The sequence below is a fragment of the Bombina bombina genome, chromosome 5, assembly GCF_027579735.1.
Source record: "Bombina bombina isolate aBomBom1 chromosome 5, aBomBom1.pri, whole genome shotgun sequence".
In the NCBI taxonomy this organism is placed as follows: domain Eukaryota; kingdom Metazoa; phylum Chordata; class Amphibia; order Anura; family Bombinatoridae; genus Bombina; species Bombina bombina.
The window spans coordinates 747,147,316-747,165,464 of record NC_069503.1 but is presented as its reverse complement, the minus strand read 5'-3'; positions in this window follow the sequence as shown (position 1 = coordinate 747,165,464).

The following is an 18,149-nucleotide window of genomic DNA, read 5'->3' as shown; positions in this document are numbered from 1 at the left end:
GTGCGGTCTGGGACTCCCTGAAAGCTCAGGGCCTATGGTCTCGGGAAGAATCTCTTCTCCCGATAAACATTTTGGAACTGAGAGCGATATTCAACACGCTCCAGGCATGGCCTCAACTAGCGGAGGCCAAATTCATCAGATTTCAGTCGGACAACATCACGACTGTAACGTACATCAATCATCAGGGAGGAACAAAGAGTTCCCTAGCGATGAAGGAAGTAGCCAAGATCATCAAATGGGCGGAGGATCACTCCTGCCATCTCTCAGCAATTCACATCCCAGGAGTAGACAACTGGGAGGCGGATTTTCTAAGTCGTCAGACTTTTCACCCGAGGGAGTGGGAACTCCACCCGGAGGTTTTTGCTCAGTTGACCCAACTATGGGGCATTCCGGAATTGGATCTGGTGGCGTCCCGTCAGAACACCAAACTTCCTCTTTACGGATCGAGGTCCAGGGACCCCAAGGCGACATTGATAGATGCTCTAGTAGCGCCTTGGTCCTTCAGTCTAGCTTATGTCTTTCCACCATTTCCTCTTCTCCCTCGGCTGGTAGCCAGAATCAAACAGGAGAAGGCTTCGGTAATTTTGATAGTGCCTGCGTGGCCACGCAGGACTTGGTATGCAGACCTAGTGGACATGTCATCTGTTCCACCATGGAAGCTGCCATTGAGGCAGGATCTTCTAATACAGGGTCCATTCAAGCATCCAAATCTAGTTTCTCTGCAACTGACTGCTTGGAGATTGAACGCTTAATTCTAGCTAAGCATGGTTTCTCTGAATCAGTTATTGATACTCTGATCCAGGCCAGAAAGCCTGTCACCAGGAAAATTTACCATAAGATATGGCGGAAATATCTTTGTTGGTGTGAATCCAAGGGTTACTCGTGGAGTAAAGTTAGGATTCCCAGGATTTTGTCTTTTCTCCAAGAAGGATTGGAGAAAGAATTGTCAGCTAGTTCCTTAAAGGGACAGATATCTGCTCTGTCTATCCTGTTACACAAGCGGCTGGCAGCACTACCAGACGTTCAGGCGTTTGCATAGGCTTTAGTTAGAATCAAGCCTGTCTATAAACCTGTGGCTCCTCCATGGAGTCTTAATTTAGTTCTTTCAGTTCTTCAAGGGGTTCCGTTTGAACCTTTACATTCCATAGATATTAAGTTATTATCTTGGAAGGTTTTGTTTTTGGTAGCTATCTCTTCTACTTGGAGAGTTTCAGAATTGTCTGCTTTGCAATGTAATTCACCCTATCTGGTGTTTCATGCAGATAAGGTTGTTTTGCGTACTAAGCCTGGTTTTCTTCCGAAAGTTGTTTCTAATAAGAATATTAACCAGGAAATCATTGTTCCTTCTCTGTGTCCTAATCCAGTTTCTAAGAAGGAACGACTGCTACCTCTCTTTCCTTTTGGCTGAAAAGCATCATCCGATTGGCTTATGAGACTGCTGGACAGCAGCCTCCTGACGAATTACAGCTCATTCCACCAGAGCTGTTGCTTCCACATGGGCCTTCAAGAATGAGGCTTCTGTTGAACAGATTTGTAAGGCAGCGACTTGGTCTTCACTGCATACTTTTGCCAAATTTTACCAATTCAATACTTTTGCTTCTTCGGAGGCTATTTTTGGGAGAAAGGTTTTGCAAGCAGTGGTACCTTCCATTTAGGTTACCTGACTTGTTCCCTCCCTTCATCTGTGTCCTAAAGCTTTGGTATTGGTATCCCACAAGTAAGGATGAATCCGTGGACTGGATACACCAAGTAAGAGAAAACAGTATTTATGCTTACCTGATAAATTACTTTCTCTTACGGTGTATCCAGTCCACGGCCCGCCCTGGCAATTAAGTCAGGTTCAAATTTATCTTTGTAAAACTACAGTCACCACTGCACCCTATGGTTTCTCCTTTTTCTCCTAACCGTCGGTCGAATGACGGGGGGGCGGAGCCTGAGGGGGAGCTATATGGACAGCTCTGCTGTGTGCTCTCTTTGCCACTTCCTGTAGGGAATGAGAATATCCCACAAGTAAGGATGAATCCGTGGACTGGATACACCGTAAGAGAAAGTAATTTATCAGGTAAGCATAAATTCTGTTTTGCGTGGATAACCTCACCATGGGAGTAGTGGTCCCAGTTCCCTCAGCAGGAAGAGGATTCTACTCCAACCTCTTTGTGGTTCCCAAAAAGGAGGGCATGCTCTGCCCTATTCTGGATCTGAGGGGACTCAACAAATTTGTAAGGGTTCCCACCTTCAATATAAAAATAAGGTCCATCCTTCCCTTAGTTCAAGAAGGTTAGTTCATGTCCACTATAGACTTAAAGGACTTGTACCTTCACATCCCGATCCACAAGGATCATTTTAGTTTTTTTATTTGCCTTCCTAGACAAACACTACCAGTTTGTTGCTCTTCCTTTCGGATTGGCTACAGCTCCACAAGGATTTAACAAGGTGCTGGAAACTTTGCTGGCTGCGGTTCTTCTGCAGCGGATTACGTTGTCTCTGTACCTTGAAGACATTCTGGTTCAGTGTCCATCCTTTCCAGTTGCTCAGGATCACACGTAGAGGTTACTCTTATGTCTTCAAGCACATGGTTGGAAGGTCAACTTAGAAAAGAGCTCTCTCGTCCTGGCAATGAGAGTAAACTTTCTTGGAATGATCATAGACTACATCAGTATGCACACCTATCTTACAGACCAGTGCAGGGAGAAGCTTCTGTATGTCATCTGCTTCAGTCCAATGTTCATTCTTCAGTAGTACAATGCATGGAGGTTGTAGGTCTTATGGTTGCTGCATCAGATGCTTTACTATCCTCACTTTCATCTGAGACCACTACAGTTGTTTATGCTTGTCAGCTAGTTCTTTTGCTTATTTTGTTTCACAAGAAGTTGGCTAGTTTGTCAGATGTTTAAGAGTTCGTTCAGGCGTTGGCCCTAATTCGACCTGTTTTCAAACCTGTTGCTCCTCCATGGAGCTTCAATTTAGTTCTTAAAGGGCTATTGTACACCAAGTTTCTTTGCATAAATGTTTTGTATATGATCAATATATATAGCCCATCTGGGAGTGGTTTTTGTAACAATGTTTAGTTTTTGCTTATTTTTTAACATCATTGTGCAGATTTTCAGACTCCTAACCAAGCCCCAAAGTATTAGAAGCCAGCAGTAGACTGTAAACGAGCATATACATCTGTTTGTCTAATCTGTCTCTTCATATGCAGGGAGGGGCAGTTCTGCTCCCAGCCTCTTTCACAAGGTTTCCCATTTTAACCTAATCAACAATGCTAAACTTGGAGCTTTTAAATAATTTTAAAAGTTTTTTTTTTTACTGGATTTTTAGATCAGCATTTGTGCATACTCTTCTTTATAGTAGTATCTATTACATGCAGTTAAATGAAAATTGGTGTATACTGTCCCTTTAAAGTTCTTCAGAGGGCTTTGTTTGAGCCTCTGGATTCTGTTAATATTAAATGGCTCACTTGGAAATTGTGTTCTTATTGGCTGCTTCCTCTGCTCGAAGAGTGTCAGGACTTTCAGCTTTGATGTGTGATCCATCAGGATAAGGCTGTTGAGGACTCAACCATGCTTTTTACCTAAGGTGTCCCAACCAAGGAGAGACTGTTACACAATCTGGATGTGGTCAGTGCATTGACATTCTACCTTCACGCTACTAAGGAGTTTTGTCAATCCCCTTCCTTGTTCATTTTGTATGCCGGTAAGAGTAAGGAGCAAAAGGCCTCAGCTGTTAATTTTTTCTTTTGGCTGAGAAGTCCAATCAGTATGGCCTACAGGAAGCAGGCCAGGAGCCTCTGAGAATCACAGCCCGTTTTGCTTCTTCTGCGTCTACTACTTGGGCTTTCAAAAATGAGGCTTAAGTTAAACAGATCTGTAGGGCTGCAACGTGGTCGTCTTCGCACACTTTCACAAAATTCTACAAGTTTGATGTTTTTGCTTCGGCGGAAGCTTCCTTTGGGAGAAGGGTTCTACAAGCTGTGGTTCCTGGTTCTTAGTACTGCCTCCCAGCTAGGGTATTGGTTTCCTATAGGTTATGAATGTGCTTGTGGACTCACTGCCAATAAAAGGAAAACTGAAATTATTCTTACCTGATGATTTCATTTCTTTGGCAGTGAGTGTCCACGACCCTGCACAATTGTTATTTTCTAATGGCGGCAGTCATTTTTCTTTGCACTTCTGTACCCCTTGTATCTCTCTTCACTTTTCCTTATCCTCGGCTGAACTACTGGAGGGTAGGGGAAGTGGGAGGGATATTTATAGCCTTGTTTGAGATGTGTTTGCCTCCTCCTGGAGGCCAGGAATAGTATTTGCCATAGGTTATGAATGTTCTCGTGGACTCTCACTGCCAAGAAGGAAATTATCAGGTAAGAATTTTAGTTTTTTTCAAATGATTTGTGGGCTCAGACCTGATCCAGTACCCCTAGGCAACTTCACCCCAAGAAGATTAAGAAGACTGAGTGAAACAGGGGTAAGGATTACCTCTGTTATGTGCTTTTCATTACCCTAGTGGGTAATATAACGGCTATAACTACCCTCAGGCGTTGCAGGGACCCGGTCCCTTAGCCTCCACTTGAGGGGTTACAGGTATAGCCAAAGTATCGTCGGCAGTATATTTACTTGCACTGGATGGGCTCTCTATTGGATCAGCAACCTGTGAGGGAGAAAGGTCTCAGCATACTGGTAAGATACAGTGGAGGGGTGCTTCAGTCCAGGTAAGTGACTCAGGCACTACACAGTCAAATAGTGTAGGGAACAGTACCAAACCTTCAACTCAGGCACAGAGTTCAGGGTCAGCCATCCCCTGTGAGTAGGTACTACATTGCTTGGGGGTCACAGCCTTAACCTGTGGAGCTTTATCTGTGTTTATCATAGGAATTGGGGGTGGGGGCACAGGATAGTTCTTATCTAGCATCCTTAGCAGCTCAATTTACCCTTTTTACCTCAAATCTTTTTTGCGTTTTTCTAAAAAATGGGTACTGTCTCTTTTAAGAGAGCCAGTAATTGCATTGTGCAGTTATCAGTTAGATCTCAAAAATCACAGTGCAGTTGGGCCGGAGGATACAAAGGCCCTAGGAGAGGTGTGGGTTTTTTTTGTGTGTTTTTTTTTGTTGTGTTGTTTTTTTACAATTTTGAGTTATTTCAAATTGCACAGGACTTTGGGCCTACATATTGTTATGGTAATAAGTTCCACCCCCTCTACTTGATAACTTTTTCCTCTCTCTGTTTCAGCTGTTGTGAATTTAATCTGGTGGTTTTTAAGGCATTTTGGTGTTTTATTCTGGCAAGTTTAACCCCTGCTATGCCCTGGAGGTGGGTAAATAATTTACAAAAGTTGCTAAGGGAGTTAGGGTGTTTAGATAGTGTTTGGTTTTGTTTTTTCTTCAAAATTGACATTTATGCTTTTTCTGATGCAACTTGTGGCAGGAAAGTCCTTCAGGCCTACTTTTTGTCCCACCTGTCCGTTACATTTACTCTCAACTTGGGTATTGTATGCCACATGTTATGAACCTATGGACTTTCATGAGATTACAAGGAAAACAGAATTTATAGTTACCAATACATTTACTTTGTTTGGGCTGTAGAAGTATTTGAAATACTTAACAAATATTTATTAATATTGACCAAAGACATTCACTGGATAACAGGAGTGGCTGTAATTGTTCATTATTAAGTCTGATTCATAAAATCCTTTTACATCATGTATTTGGCACAAATAAGACATAATGGTTGAAATTTTAGAATTTAATACATATGCTAAGGTCAGCAAATTGGTAACAATAGACAAGAAAAAAATGTACGATATAAAATCATACAATAGGGTGCGCTATATTAATATACTATTATGTGCAAAAAAATATATGTGAAGTGGATAGTGCAAAATGGTATAAAAAATCGTTCAAAAAAGTATATAGGATATCCTTTTACAAGAGTGTACCTAAGGAACTGTATAGTTCAGGAAAAATAGATAAGTGACTTTACATAAACAATGACGTGTATTTCACAAAAACTTCAACTCCTAAAAAATGTACGATATAAATCAAGTGATACAATGTTATTTCTATTGAAAATAGATGAAATAAAATAGGTGGAATAAAATGGGTGGAATAAAATCAGAAAATATATAAAAAACAATACAAACGATTTCACATATAGTGCAGAGTCATTGATAGATAGATGCAATTGTTGAAATCAATAATTCTGGAAGGCTGCTTCACTCCAAACCGGTGGTAAGTCGGTAAAACTGAAAAAATAGAGAGCAAAGAGAGAGAGCGCCTGATAGTGTAATATCGTCAAGGTCAAGCAAGGTACAGGTATAAAAAAATCTCTGCCAAATGGATACTCACAAAGAGCTTGGCACTCGCAAGTAGTGCATGTAGGCGGGCTGACCTTTATACAGTAGTCAGTACACTGAATCTATGGTGGTCGTATCAGAAATCTGTAGTGATAGAAGCAGAAAACACAGAAGACCAATAGTGCAATATCGTCTGGAACCAAAATGGACACAGCATAGGATACAGGGTCAGCAGGGTGTATACTCACAATGGAGTTGGCACTCCCAAGTAGTGCATTAAGGCAGGCTGACCTTCATACAGCAGTCAGCGCGCTGATGGTTAATAGCTGTAATTGGTGGCTGTAGCTGTTATCGGTCTAGGCTTGTCCTCTGCTCACCGGCGTGTGTGTTTGAATATTCAGCTATAGCTGGGCTGTTTAGCTGTAGAAAGTGGATCTTGAAGGTATGCTGTGAACACACCCAAATATACACCTGCGGCACGTCACAGGCCTCAGGAGACACGGTGCATATAAAATAGTAAGCCACTAGAAATGAGTGACTGGAAAGTATTTATAAAAGAAAATAAAAGAAAATAAAATAAATTTAAAATAAGGAAGTCAGCGGACAAACTGTTAAGTAAAAATAATAAAAAGGGCTTTTATTTAAGAGCTATAACAACGCGTTTCTCGGCCGATAAAAGCTCACTGGCCGTTTCATCAGGTAAGTGTATAGGTATAGCGGGAAAACCACATTTAAAAATACATAGGAAGGTCACGATTGGTTAAAACATCCACCAATAGCTGACCCAACATATCGTTACATTTAAAATACAATATTTCGCTGACTTCCTAACAAAATAATTTCGTTACATATAATAAGAAAAAGCAAAATAGTGTATACATGGAAACAATGTTAAAAAATGTGATTTAAAAACCACGAACAAAAAACATTTTGTTCTTTAGCTGAATGATGAGCAACTCGTTATTATCCTGTCTTAGAGATGGTCAAAAAATTGTAGGGACAAATGAGGCCACATAAACCATAGAAAATATCCAATTTGTAATTCTACTGCTTTGATAGTATATTAGAATAATACCAGTTTTGATAGAGTCTTAAAAGTCATGTACTGATGTAAGTCGTTGTATTAAGAATGACCATAATAGTGTGTTATGTGAGATAGAATTCTTGTACCTTTCATACATGGTACAATATAACTGATTCTATGTGTTATTGAAAATAAAAATGGTATATATTTATTGTGTTTAATTTGAAAACATCACATTGCAGAGAAAAATATAATATATTATGCCTGTGTAGAATATGCAGATGATAGTGTAGGTAATTTAATAAAATATGTTTATTAGTTAAATGCTGCCAAATCCAAGTTAGAATTAAGCCCTGAAGGCCACAGAGTATTCAACTTGTGAATCCAAAAGGTTTCACGTTGTCTTAATTTAATAATTCTGTTGTAATCTGTTGAAGGGGGTATATAGTCTATGGGATAAAATTTGAAAATTTCAGGATTGCCCTGATGTTTGTTAAGGCAATGTTCTGGTATACTATGTTTGATTTTTTTCTTTTTGCAATTGCGTAGATGTTCCCCCCACCTAGTTCTTGCTTTTCTTGAGGTGCGACCCACGTATTGGGCCCCACATATACATTCAAGGACATAAATTACAAAGATGGAATTGCAATTTAAGAATTTTTTGATAGGAAAAATTTCCCCAGTTATTTTTGAGGTAAAATTTTTCATACCAGATGGTATATATTTGCAAGTATTACAGCCTCTTTTTCCACATTTGTAGACTCCTATATGACTAAGAAAATTTGTGTTATTATTGGAATTTTTGTTGCAAAAAATGTTTCACTTTTTTACTGGGAGCTAGCTTACTCCTCAGAGTAGGAGCCCTAGTGTATACGATTTTTGGATAACTATCTACTAAATTTTTTAAAATGGGGTCTCTGAGTATTATTGGCCAATGTTTGTTAAGAATATGTCTTATCTGTTTATAATTATTATTGTATTGGGTGATAAACAATGGTTTTGCTGAAAAATTATCATTCTCTCTTTTTTTGTTATGAGTCTTGTTTTTGTTAAGTAAAGAATCCCTATCTAGAGATCTAGCCTTGTCTCTACAGGTTGTCAAAAGGTCATTAGGATAACCTTTATCAAAGAACCTTTGATAGATGATTTCACTCTGCAGATCAAAGGATTCTAGCGATGAACAATTACGTCGAATTCTTTCGAATTGACTGTAGGGGATGTTTGATAACCAGTTTATATGATGATTACTTTTGAAATTTAAATAACTATTGCTGTCTACTTTCTTGAAAAATGTTTTTGAACAAAGATTTCCTAACTGGTCCCAACTTAGTGTCAAATCTAAAAAGTCTATTGTCTGCTTATTTATATCAGCAGTGAATGACAAACCAAAATCATTTTGGTTAAGGGAAGCAGCAAACAGTGTTGCTGAGGGAAGGTCACCTCGCCATAGGAAAATCAGGTCGTCTATGTAGCGTCCATAGAACACCAGACTCGCCCCAGCTGAGGAATTATAGATGTAAATATCCTCAAAAATGCCCATAAAAATGTTGGCAAAGCTAGGGGCGAATCTGGTGCCCATGGCCGTACCCTTGGTTTGTAGGTAAAATAAATCCTGAAACATAAAATAATTATGTTGTAAAATGAATCTAATACATTCAATAATATATTCTTTTTGAAAGTAGGGCATATAGTGATCTTCATTTAGTTTTAGCATGATTGTCTGTAAGCCTAATTCGTGAGATATGTTGGAATAGAGAGAGCTAACGTCACAGGTTATCCATATTAAGTCGCCATTATTTTTGAGGTCCTTAATTTTATTGAGTAGATAGGTGCTGTCTTTAATGTAAGATCTAAGGCCAACAACATGTTTCTGTAAAAAAAGATCAATGTAATACGATAAATTATATGTTAAGTTGTCTATCCCTGCAATTATTGGTCGGCCCGGGGGGTGTTTTTGATCCTTATGGATTTTTGGCAAATGGTAATAATGTGCTACACTTGGGTTGCTAACTTTAAGAAAGTTTCTTTCGTCTTTATTTAGAATATTCAGATTGGAACCTCTTTCAATCAAAGCATGATATTCTTTTAAAAAAATAGATGTGGGGTCTGTTTTTAGGACTCTATAGTAATTGTTATCATTCAGAATCCGTTTGGCTTCTGATAAGTAATCACAAAAATCTTGTATCACTATTCCTCCTCCCTTGTCAGCATCCCGTATGATGATATTGGGGTTGTCTGCAAGGGAGGAGACTGCCTTTCTTTCACCTTGTAATTTGTAAAAATTCTTTTTTGATGACTTTAGAGAAATTTTTTCAAGATCGTCGATTCTGACTACTGTATAAAGGTCAGCCCGCCTACATGCACTACTTGCGAGTGCCAAGCTCTTTGTGAGTATCCATTTGGCAGAGATTTTTTTATACCTGTACCTTGCTTGACCTTGACGATATTACACTATCAGGCGCTCTCTCTCTTTGCTCTCTATTTTTTCAGTTTTACCGACTTACCACCGGTTTGGAGTGAAGCAGCCTTCCAGAATTATTGATCTCAACAATTGCATCTATCTATCAATGACTCTGCACTATATGTGAAATCGTTTGTATTGTTTTTTATATATTTTCTGATTTTATTCCACCCATTTTATTCCACCTATTTTATTTCATCTATTTTCAATAGAAATAACATTGTATCACTTGATTTATATCGTACATTTCTTCTGTTATGTGTGATCAGTCCACGGGTCATCATTACTTCTGGGATATAACTCCTCCCCAACAGGAAATGCAAGAGGATTCACCCAGCAGAGCTGCATATAGCTCCTCCCCTCTACGTCAGTCCCAGTCATTCTCTTGCACCCAACGACTAGATAGGATGTGTGAGAGGACTATGGTGATTATACTTAGTTTTTATGACTTCAATCAAAAGTTTGTTATTTTACAATAGCACCGGAGCGTGTTATTACTTCTCTGGCAGAGTTTGAGGAAGAATCTGCCAGAGTTTTTTACTATGATTTTAACCGGAGTTGTTAAGATCATATTGCTGTTCTCGGCCATCTGAGGGAGGTAAAGGCTTCAGATCAGGGGACAGCGGGCAGATGAATCTGCATTGAGGTATGTAGCAGTTTTTATTTTCTGAATGGAATTGATGAGAAAATCCTGCCATACCGTTAAAATGACATGTATGTATACACTTCAGTATTCTGGGGATGGTATTTCACCGGAACTACTCTGTTAAAGGTCACTAATCCTTTTAATAACTATTTATCATGTTAAACGTTTTTGCTGGAATGTAGAATCGTTTACATTGCTGAGGTACTGTGTGAATAAATATTTGGGCATTATTTTCCACTTGGCAGCCTTTTTTGCTTTTATTTGTGACAGTTTCGTTTCTCTTCACTGCTGTGTGGGAGAGGGAGGGGCCGTTTTTGGCGCTCTTTGCTACGCATCAAAAAATTCCAGTCAGTTACTTTTATATTTCCTGCATGATCCGGTTCATCTCTGACAGATCTCAGGGGTCTTCAAACTTCTTTGAAGGGAGGTAAATTCTCTCAGCAGAGCTGTGAGAATTCTTATAGTGACTGTGAATAAAAACGTTGCTTTGTATTTTTTATGTCAAATTTAATTATTGTTATTTTACTAATGGGAACAAACCTTTGCTAAAAGTTGTGTTGTTTTAAAGTTTGATGCTATAACTGTTTTTCAGTTCATTATTTCAACTGTCATTTAATCGTTTAGTACCTCTTTGAGGCACAGTACGTTTTTGCTAAAAAAGATTATAACCAAGTTGTAAGTTTTTTTGCTAGTGTGTTAAACATGTCTGACTCAGAGGAAGATATCTGTGTCATTTGTTCCAATGCCAAGGTGGAGCCCAATAGAAATTTATGTACTAACTGTATTGATGCTACTTTAAATAAAAGTCAATCTGTACAATGTGAACAAATTTCACCAAACAGCGAGGGGAGAGTTATGCCGACTAACTCGCCTCACGCGGCAGTACCTGCATCTCCCGCCCGGGAGGTGCGTGATATTATGGCGCCTAGTACATCTGGGCGGCCATTACAGATAACATTACAAGATATGGCTACTGTTATGACTGAAGTTTTGTCTAAATTACCAGAACTAAGAGGCAAGCGTGATCACTCTGGGGTGAGAACAGAGTGCGCTGACAATACTAGGGCCATGTCTGATACTGCGTCACAGCTCGCAGAGCATGAGGACGGAGAGCTTCATTCTGTGGGTGACGGTTCTGATCCAAACAGATTGGATTCAGATATTTCAAATTTTAAATTTAAATTGGAAAACCTCCGTGTATTACTAGGGGAGGTCTTAGCAGCTCTTAATGATTGTAACACCGTTGCAATACCAGAGAAACTGTGTAGGTTGGATAAATACTTTGCGGTACCGGCGAGTACTGACGTTTTTCCTATACCTAAGAGACTAACTGAAATTGTTACTAAGGAGTGGGATAGACCCGGTGTGCCGTTCTCACCCCCTCCAATATTTAGAAAGATGTTTCCAATAGACGCCACCACTCGGGACTTATGGCAAACGGTCCCTAAGGTGGAGGGAGCAGTTTCTACTTTAGCTAAGCGTACCACTATCCCGGTGGAGGATAGCTGTGCTTTTTCAGATCCAATGGATAAAAAATTAGAGGGTTACCTTAAGAAAATGTTTGTTCAACAAGGTTTTATATTGCAACCCCTTGCATGTATCGCGCCGATTACGGCTGCGGCAGCATTTTGGATTGAGTCTCTGGAAGAGAACCTTAGTTCATCTACGCTAGACGACATTACGGACAGGCTTAGAGTCCTTAAACTAGCTAATTCTTTCATTTCGGAGGCCGTAGTACATTTAACCAAACTTACGGCTAAGAACTCAGGATTCGCCATACAGGCACGTAGGGCGCTGTGGCTAAAATCCTGGTCAGCCGATGTTACTTCTAAGTCCAAATTACTTAATATACCTTTCAAGGGGCAGTCTTTATTTGGGCCCGGTTTGAAAGAAATTATCGCTGACATTACAGGAGGTAAGGGCCACGCCCTACCTCAAGACAAAGCCAAAGCTAAGGCTAGACAGTCTAATTTTCGTCCCTTTCGGAATTTCAAAACAGGAGCAGCATCAACCTCCACTGCACCAAAACAGGAGGGAGCCGTTGCTCGTTACAGGCAAGGCTGGAAGCCTAACCAGTCCTGGAACAAGAGCAAGCAGGCCAGGAAACCTGCTGCTGCCCCAAAGACAGCATGAATCGAGAGCCCCCGATCCGGGACCGGATCTAGTGGGGGGCAGACTTTCTCTCTTCGCCCAGGCCTGGGCAAGAGATGTTCAGGATCCCTGGGCACTAGAGATCATATCTCAGGGATACCTTCTAGACTTCAAATTATCTCCCCCAAGAGGGAGATTTCATCTGTCAAGGTTGTCAACAAACCAGATAAAGAAAGAGGCGTTTCTACGCTGTGTACAAGATCTGTTATTAATGGGAGTGATCCATCCGGTTCCGCGGTCGGAACAAGGACAAGGGTTCTACTCAAACCTGTTTGTGGTTCCCAAAAAAGAGGGAACTTTCAGGCCAATCTTAGATTTAAAGATTCTAAACAAATTCCTAAGAGTTCCATCCTTCAAAATGGAAACTATTCGGACAATCTTACCCATGATCCAAAAGGGTCAGTACATGACCACAGTGGATTTAAAAGATGCTTACCTTCACATACCGATCCACAAAGATCATCACCGGTATCTAAGGTTTGCCTTCTTAGACAGGCACTACCAGTTTGTAGCTCTTCCATTCGGATTGGCTACGGCTCCAAGAATCTTCACAAAGGTTCTGGGTGCCCTTCTGGCGGTACTAAGACCGCGAGGGATTTCGGTAGCTCCGTACCTAGACGACATTCTAATACAAGCTTCAAGCTTTCAGACTGCCAAGTCTCATACAGAGTTAGTTCTGGCATTTCTAAGGTCGCATGGATGGAAAGTGAACGAAAAGAAGAGTTCTCTTTTTCCTCTCACAAGAGTTCCATTCTTGGGGACTCTTATAGATTCTGTAGAAATGAAGATTTACCTGACAGAAGACAGGTTAACAAAGCTTCAAAATGCATGCCGTGTCCTTCATTCCATTCAACACCCGTCAGTAGCTCAATGCATGGAGGTGATCGGCTTAATGGTAGCGGCAATGGACATAGTACCTTTTGCACGCCTACACCTCAGACCGCTGCAATTGTGCATGCTAAGTCAGTGGAATGGGGATTACTCAGATTTGTCCCCTACTCTGAATCTGAATCAAGAGACCAGAAATTCTCTTCTATGGTGGCTTTATCGGCCACACCTGTCCAGGGGGATGCCATTCAGCAGGCCAGACTGGACAATTGTAACAACAGACGCCAGCCTACTAGGTTGGGGCGCTGTCTGGAATTCTCTGAAGGCTCAGGGACTATGGAATCAGGAGGAGAGTCTCCTTCCAATAAACATTCTGGAATTGAGAGCAGTTCTCAATGCCCTTCTGGCTTGGCCCCAATTAACAACTCGGGGGTTCATCAGGTTTCAGTCGGACAACATCACGACTGTAGCTTACATCAACCATCAGGGAGGGACAAGAAGCTCCCTAGCAATGATGGAAGTATCAAAGATAATTCGCTGGGCAGAGTCTCACTCTTGCCACCTGTCAGCAATCCACATCCCGGGAGTGGAGAACTGGGAGGCGGATTTCTTGAGTCGCCAGACTTTTCATCCGGGGGAGTGGGAACTTCATCCGGAGGTCTTTGCCCAAATACTTCGACGTTGGGGCAAACCAGAGATAGATCTCATGGCGTCTCGCCAGAACGCCAAACTTCCTCACTACGGGTCCAGATCCAGGGATCCGGGAGCGGTTCTGATAGATGCTTTGACAGCACCTTGGAACTTCGGGATGGCTTATGTGTTTCCACCCTTCCCGCTGCTTCCTCGATTGATTGCCAAAATCAAACAGGAGAGAGCATCAGTGATTCTAATAGCGCCTGCATGGCCACGCAGGACTTGGTATGCAGATCTAGTGGACATGTCATCCTGTCCGCCTTGGTCTCTACCTCTAAGACAGGACCTTCTGATACAGGGTCCATTCAAACATCAAAATCTAACTTCTCTGAAGCTGACTGCTTGGAAATTGAACGCTTGATTTTATCAAAACGTGGTTTTTCGGAGTCGGTTATTGATACCCTGATACAGGCTAGGAAGCCTGTTACCAGAAGGATTTACCATAAAATATGGCGTAAATACCTATACTGGTGCGAATCCAAAGGTTACTCCTGGAGTAAGGTTAGGATCGCTAGGATATTGTCTTTTCTACAAGAAGGTTTAGAAAAGGGTTTATCAGCTAGTTCATTAAAGGGACAGATTTCAGCTCTGTCCATCTTGTTACACAGGCGTCTGTCAGAAAATCCAGACGTCCAGGCTTTTTGTCAGGCTTTAGCTAGGATCAAGCCTGTGTTTAAAGTTGTTGCTCCGCCATGGAGTTTAAACTTAGTTCTTAACGTTTTACAAGGTGTTCCGTTTGAACCCCTTCATTCCATTGATATAAAATTGTTATCTTGGAAAGTTCTGTTTTTAATGGCTATTTCCTCGGCTCGAAGAGTCTCTGAGTTATCAGCCTTACATTGTGATTCTCCTTATCTGATTTTTCACTCAGACAAGGTAGTTCTGCGTACTAAACCTGGGTTCTTACCTAAGGTAGTCACTAACAGGAATATCAATCAAGAGATTGTTGTTCCATCCTTGTGTCCAAATCCTTCTTCAAAGAAGGAACGTCTTCTACACAATCTGGATGTAGTTCGTGCCCTCAAGTTCTACTTGCAGGCAACTAAAGATTTTCGCCAAACTTCTTCCCTGTTTGTCGTTTATTCTGGACAGAGGAGAGGTCAAAAAGCTTCTGCTACCTCTCTCTCTTTTTGGCTTCGTAGCATAATACGTTTAGCCTATGAGACTGCTGGACAGCAGCCTCCTGAAAGAATTACAGCCCACTCCACTAGAGCTGTGGCTTCCACTTGGGCCTTTAAGAATGAGGCCTCTGTTGAACAGATTTGCAAGGCTGCAACTTGGTCTTCGCTTCATACTTTTTCCAAATTTTACAAATTTGACACTTTTGCTTCTTCGGAGGCTATTTTTGGGAGAAAGGTTCTTCAGGCAGTGGTTCCTTCTGTATAATGAGCCTGCCTATCCCTCCCGTCATCCGTGTACTTTTGCTTTGGTATTGGTATCCCAGAAGTAATGATGACCCGTGGACTGATCACACATAACAGAAGAAAACATAATTTATGCTTACCTGATAAATTCCTTTCTTCTGTTGTGTGATCAGTCCACGGCCCGCCCTGTTTTAAGGCAGGTAAATATTTTTTAAATTATACTCCAGTCACCACTTCACCCTTGGTTACTCCTTTCTCGTTGATTCTTGGTCGAATGACTGGGACTGACGTAGAGGGGAGGAGCTATATGCAGCTCTGCTGGGTGAATCCTCTTGCATTTCCTGTTGGGGAGGAGTTATATCCCAGAAGTAATGATGACCCGTGGACTGATCACACAACAGAAGAAAGGAATTTATCAGGTAAGCATAAATTATGTTTTTTTAGGAGTTGAAGTTTTTGTGAAATACACGTCATTGTTTATGTAAAGTCACTTATCTATTTTTCCTGAACTATACAGTTCCTTAGGTACACTCTTGTAAAAGGATATCCTATATACTTTTTTGAACGATTTTTTATACCATTTTGCACTATCCACTTCACATATATTTTTTTGCACATAATAGTATATTAATATAGCGCACCCTATTGTATGATTTTATATCGTACATTTTTTTCTTGTCTATTGTTGGGTAATTTATAGGAGTGCAGCACACATATTCACACCTTTTTTTACACTTATCATTCGGTTTGGTATTTATATTTGATTTTTTTCTCTTTTTTCACTTTTTTGGTCACAATATGCAGTCCAAAGAGGATAGAAACAAGATTAGAGCAGCATACAATTTACTAGGGAAACCAGCTACTATTGTTGCACAATCAGATTCTGATACCACCAAATCTATGAAAAGTTTATTCCATACTTTAGAAGAAGAAATTTTAAAAGAACATAGACATTGGTGGGATCTTACCACTTTAGAAAAATATATTGATTTGAAACAGATTCCCAGAGGATTACGTATCTTAAAACATTGTTCTTTTAAAGACAATCCTGTACTTTTGGAAAAATGGTACAAAATACTTAGTGATTGTTCTTTTGAATTAATGAAGGCCCTGATAGAACACAGACGCTTTTTAGCTGATCAGTGTAGTGAAAACATAGAAAGAATACAAACAGATTTAGAAAAACACGTAGAGAGTTCTGATTATGATCGTTTTTTGAAAAGCATGTATGAAAGGACAGACAAATTCCAAGAGGAACTTGTCCAATCCAAAAACAAAAAATTGGTAAGGGACAATGAGGATTACATCAATGATAGAATATATAGTTATAATCGTACACAACCTTCTAACTCAGAAACACAGAACTCTGAGAATCAAAGAAACACAGATCATAGATCATATGATAGAGATCAACCTACAGAGACAAATGCCCCACACAGAATAAACAGATCTGAACCAGGTGGATCTTGGACCACGGTTCACCATAGAAATAATAATAGGATCTATAAGGAGAATTACAAATCAAATAACCATTATCATACTAAACCAACCAATTATTACAGAAAATCCAATACATACACACACAGGGATAGGGAACAACACAATGCACAATACCATAACAGATACAATGATAATCAATATGACACTTGGCACAGACAACAATCTCCCCACCAATCTTACTATCCACCCAGGAATCATTATGACAACCATAGGACTTATAATGATAATTCCTATTATGGTAATAAAAGACAATTTAGAGAGAACAGCAGATTTGACAATTACCAGAATTATGATTCCCCCATTCAAACTAATCCTCACACTTACAAAGATAATCATTCCAAGACTAATTATAACCCAAACCAGAATCAATATGTTCACTCGAATCGCTTTCACCCTTTGTCCTCTGTTTCAGAGGACAATGTGTTCACAGAACATATATCTAGAAACAATACTACCTCCGCATCCTCGCCTTTTTTAGAACATGCCCCACATCAACGAAGAGTTATAATAGAAGAACCAAATCCCAGAAAAAGACCCTTTTATTTAGACCAAGAGGCACAAGAGGGAGAGGTATTGCCACCAAGAAAGAAAAACACAACAAATTAGATACGGGTATTTTCAATTTATCATCACACACCTTATCCATAGAGGAAAAAAGAATTCTTCATAAGGGTTTATCATTTTGTCCACCTAATCCCCACAATATTTTTAACCTTTTTGTAGACCTAAATAGATTTACCAGGAAATTATCCCTGCAAAAATATTTTGCCCAAAAAAATCTAAAAAAATATAATCTTCCAGAAAACGACACTATCTGCATTCTGACTGATAATATGAACATGGGAGAAAGAGTTATCTCGACCCAAGGCTCTATAAATTCTCTCACTGATCAACTTTTTGAAAGTGTCATTCATACCGACGTAAAAATGAAATCATCATTCTCTCCTCCATTGGGATGTAGCCAGTATGTTGAAATTTACCATAATTTAGTAATCGACGATCTTGAAAAAATTTCTCTAAAGTCATCAAAAAAGAATTTTTACAAATTACAAGGTGAAAGAAAGGCAGTCTCCTCCCTTGCAGACAACCCCAATATCATCATACGGGATGCTGACAAGGGAGGAGGAATAGTGATACAAGATTTTTGTGATTACTTATCAGAAGCCAAACGGATTCTGAATGATAACAATTACTATA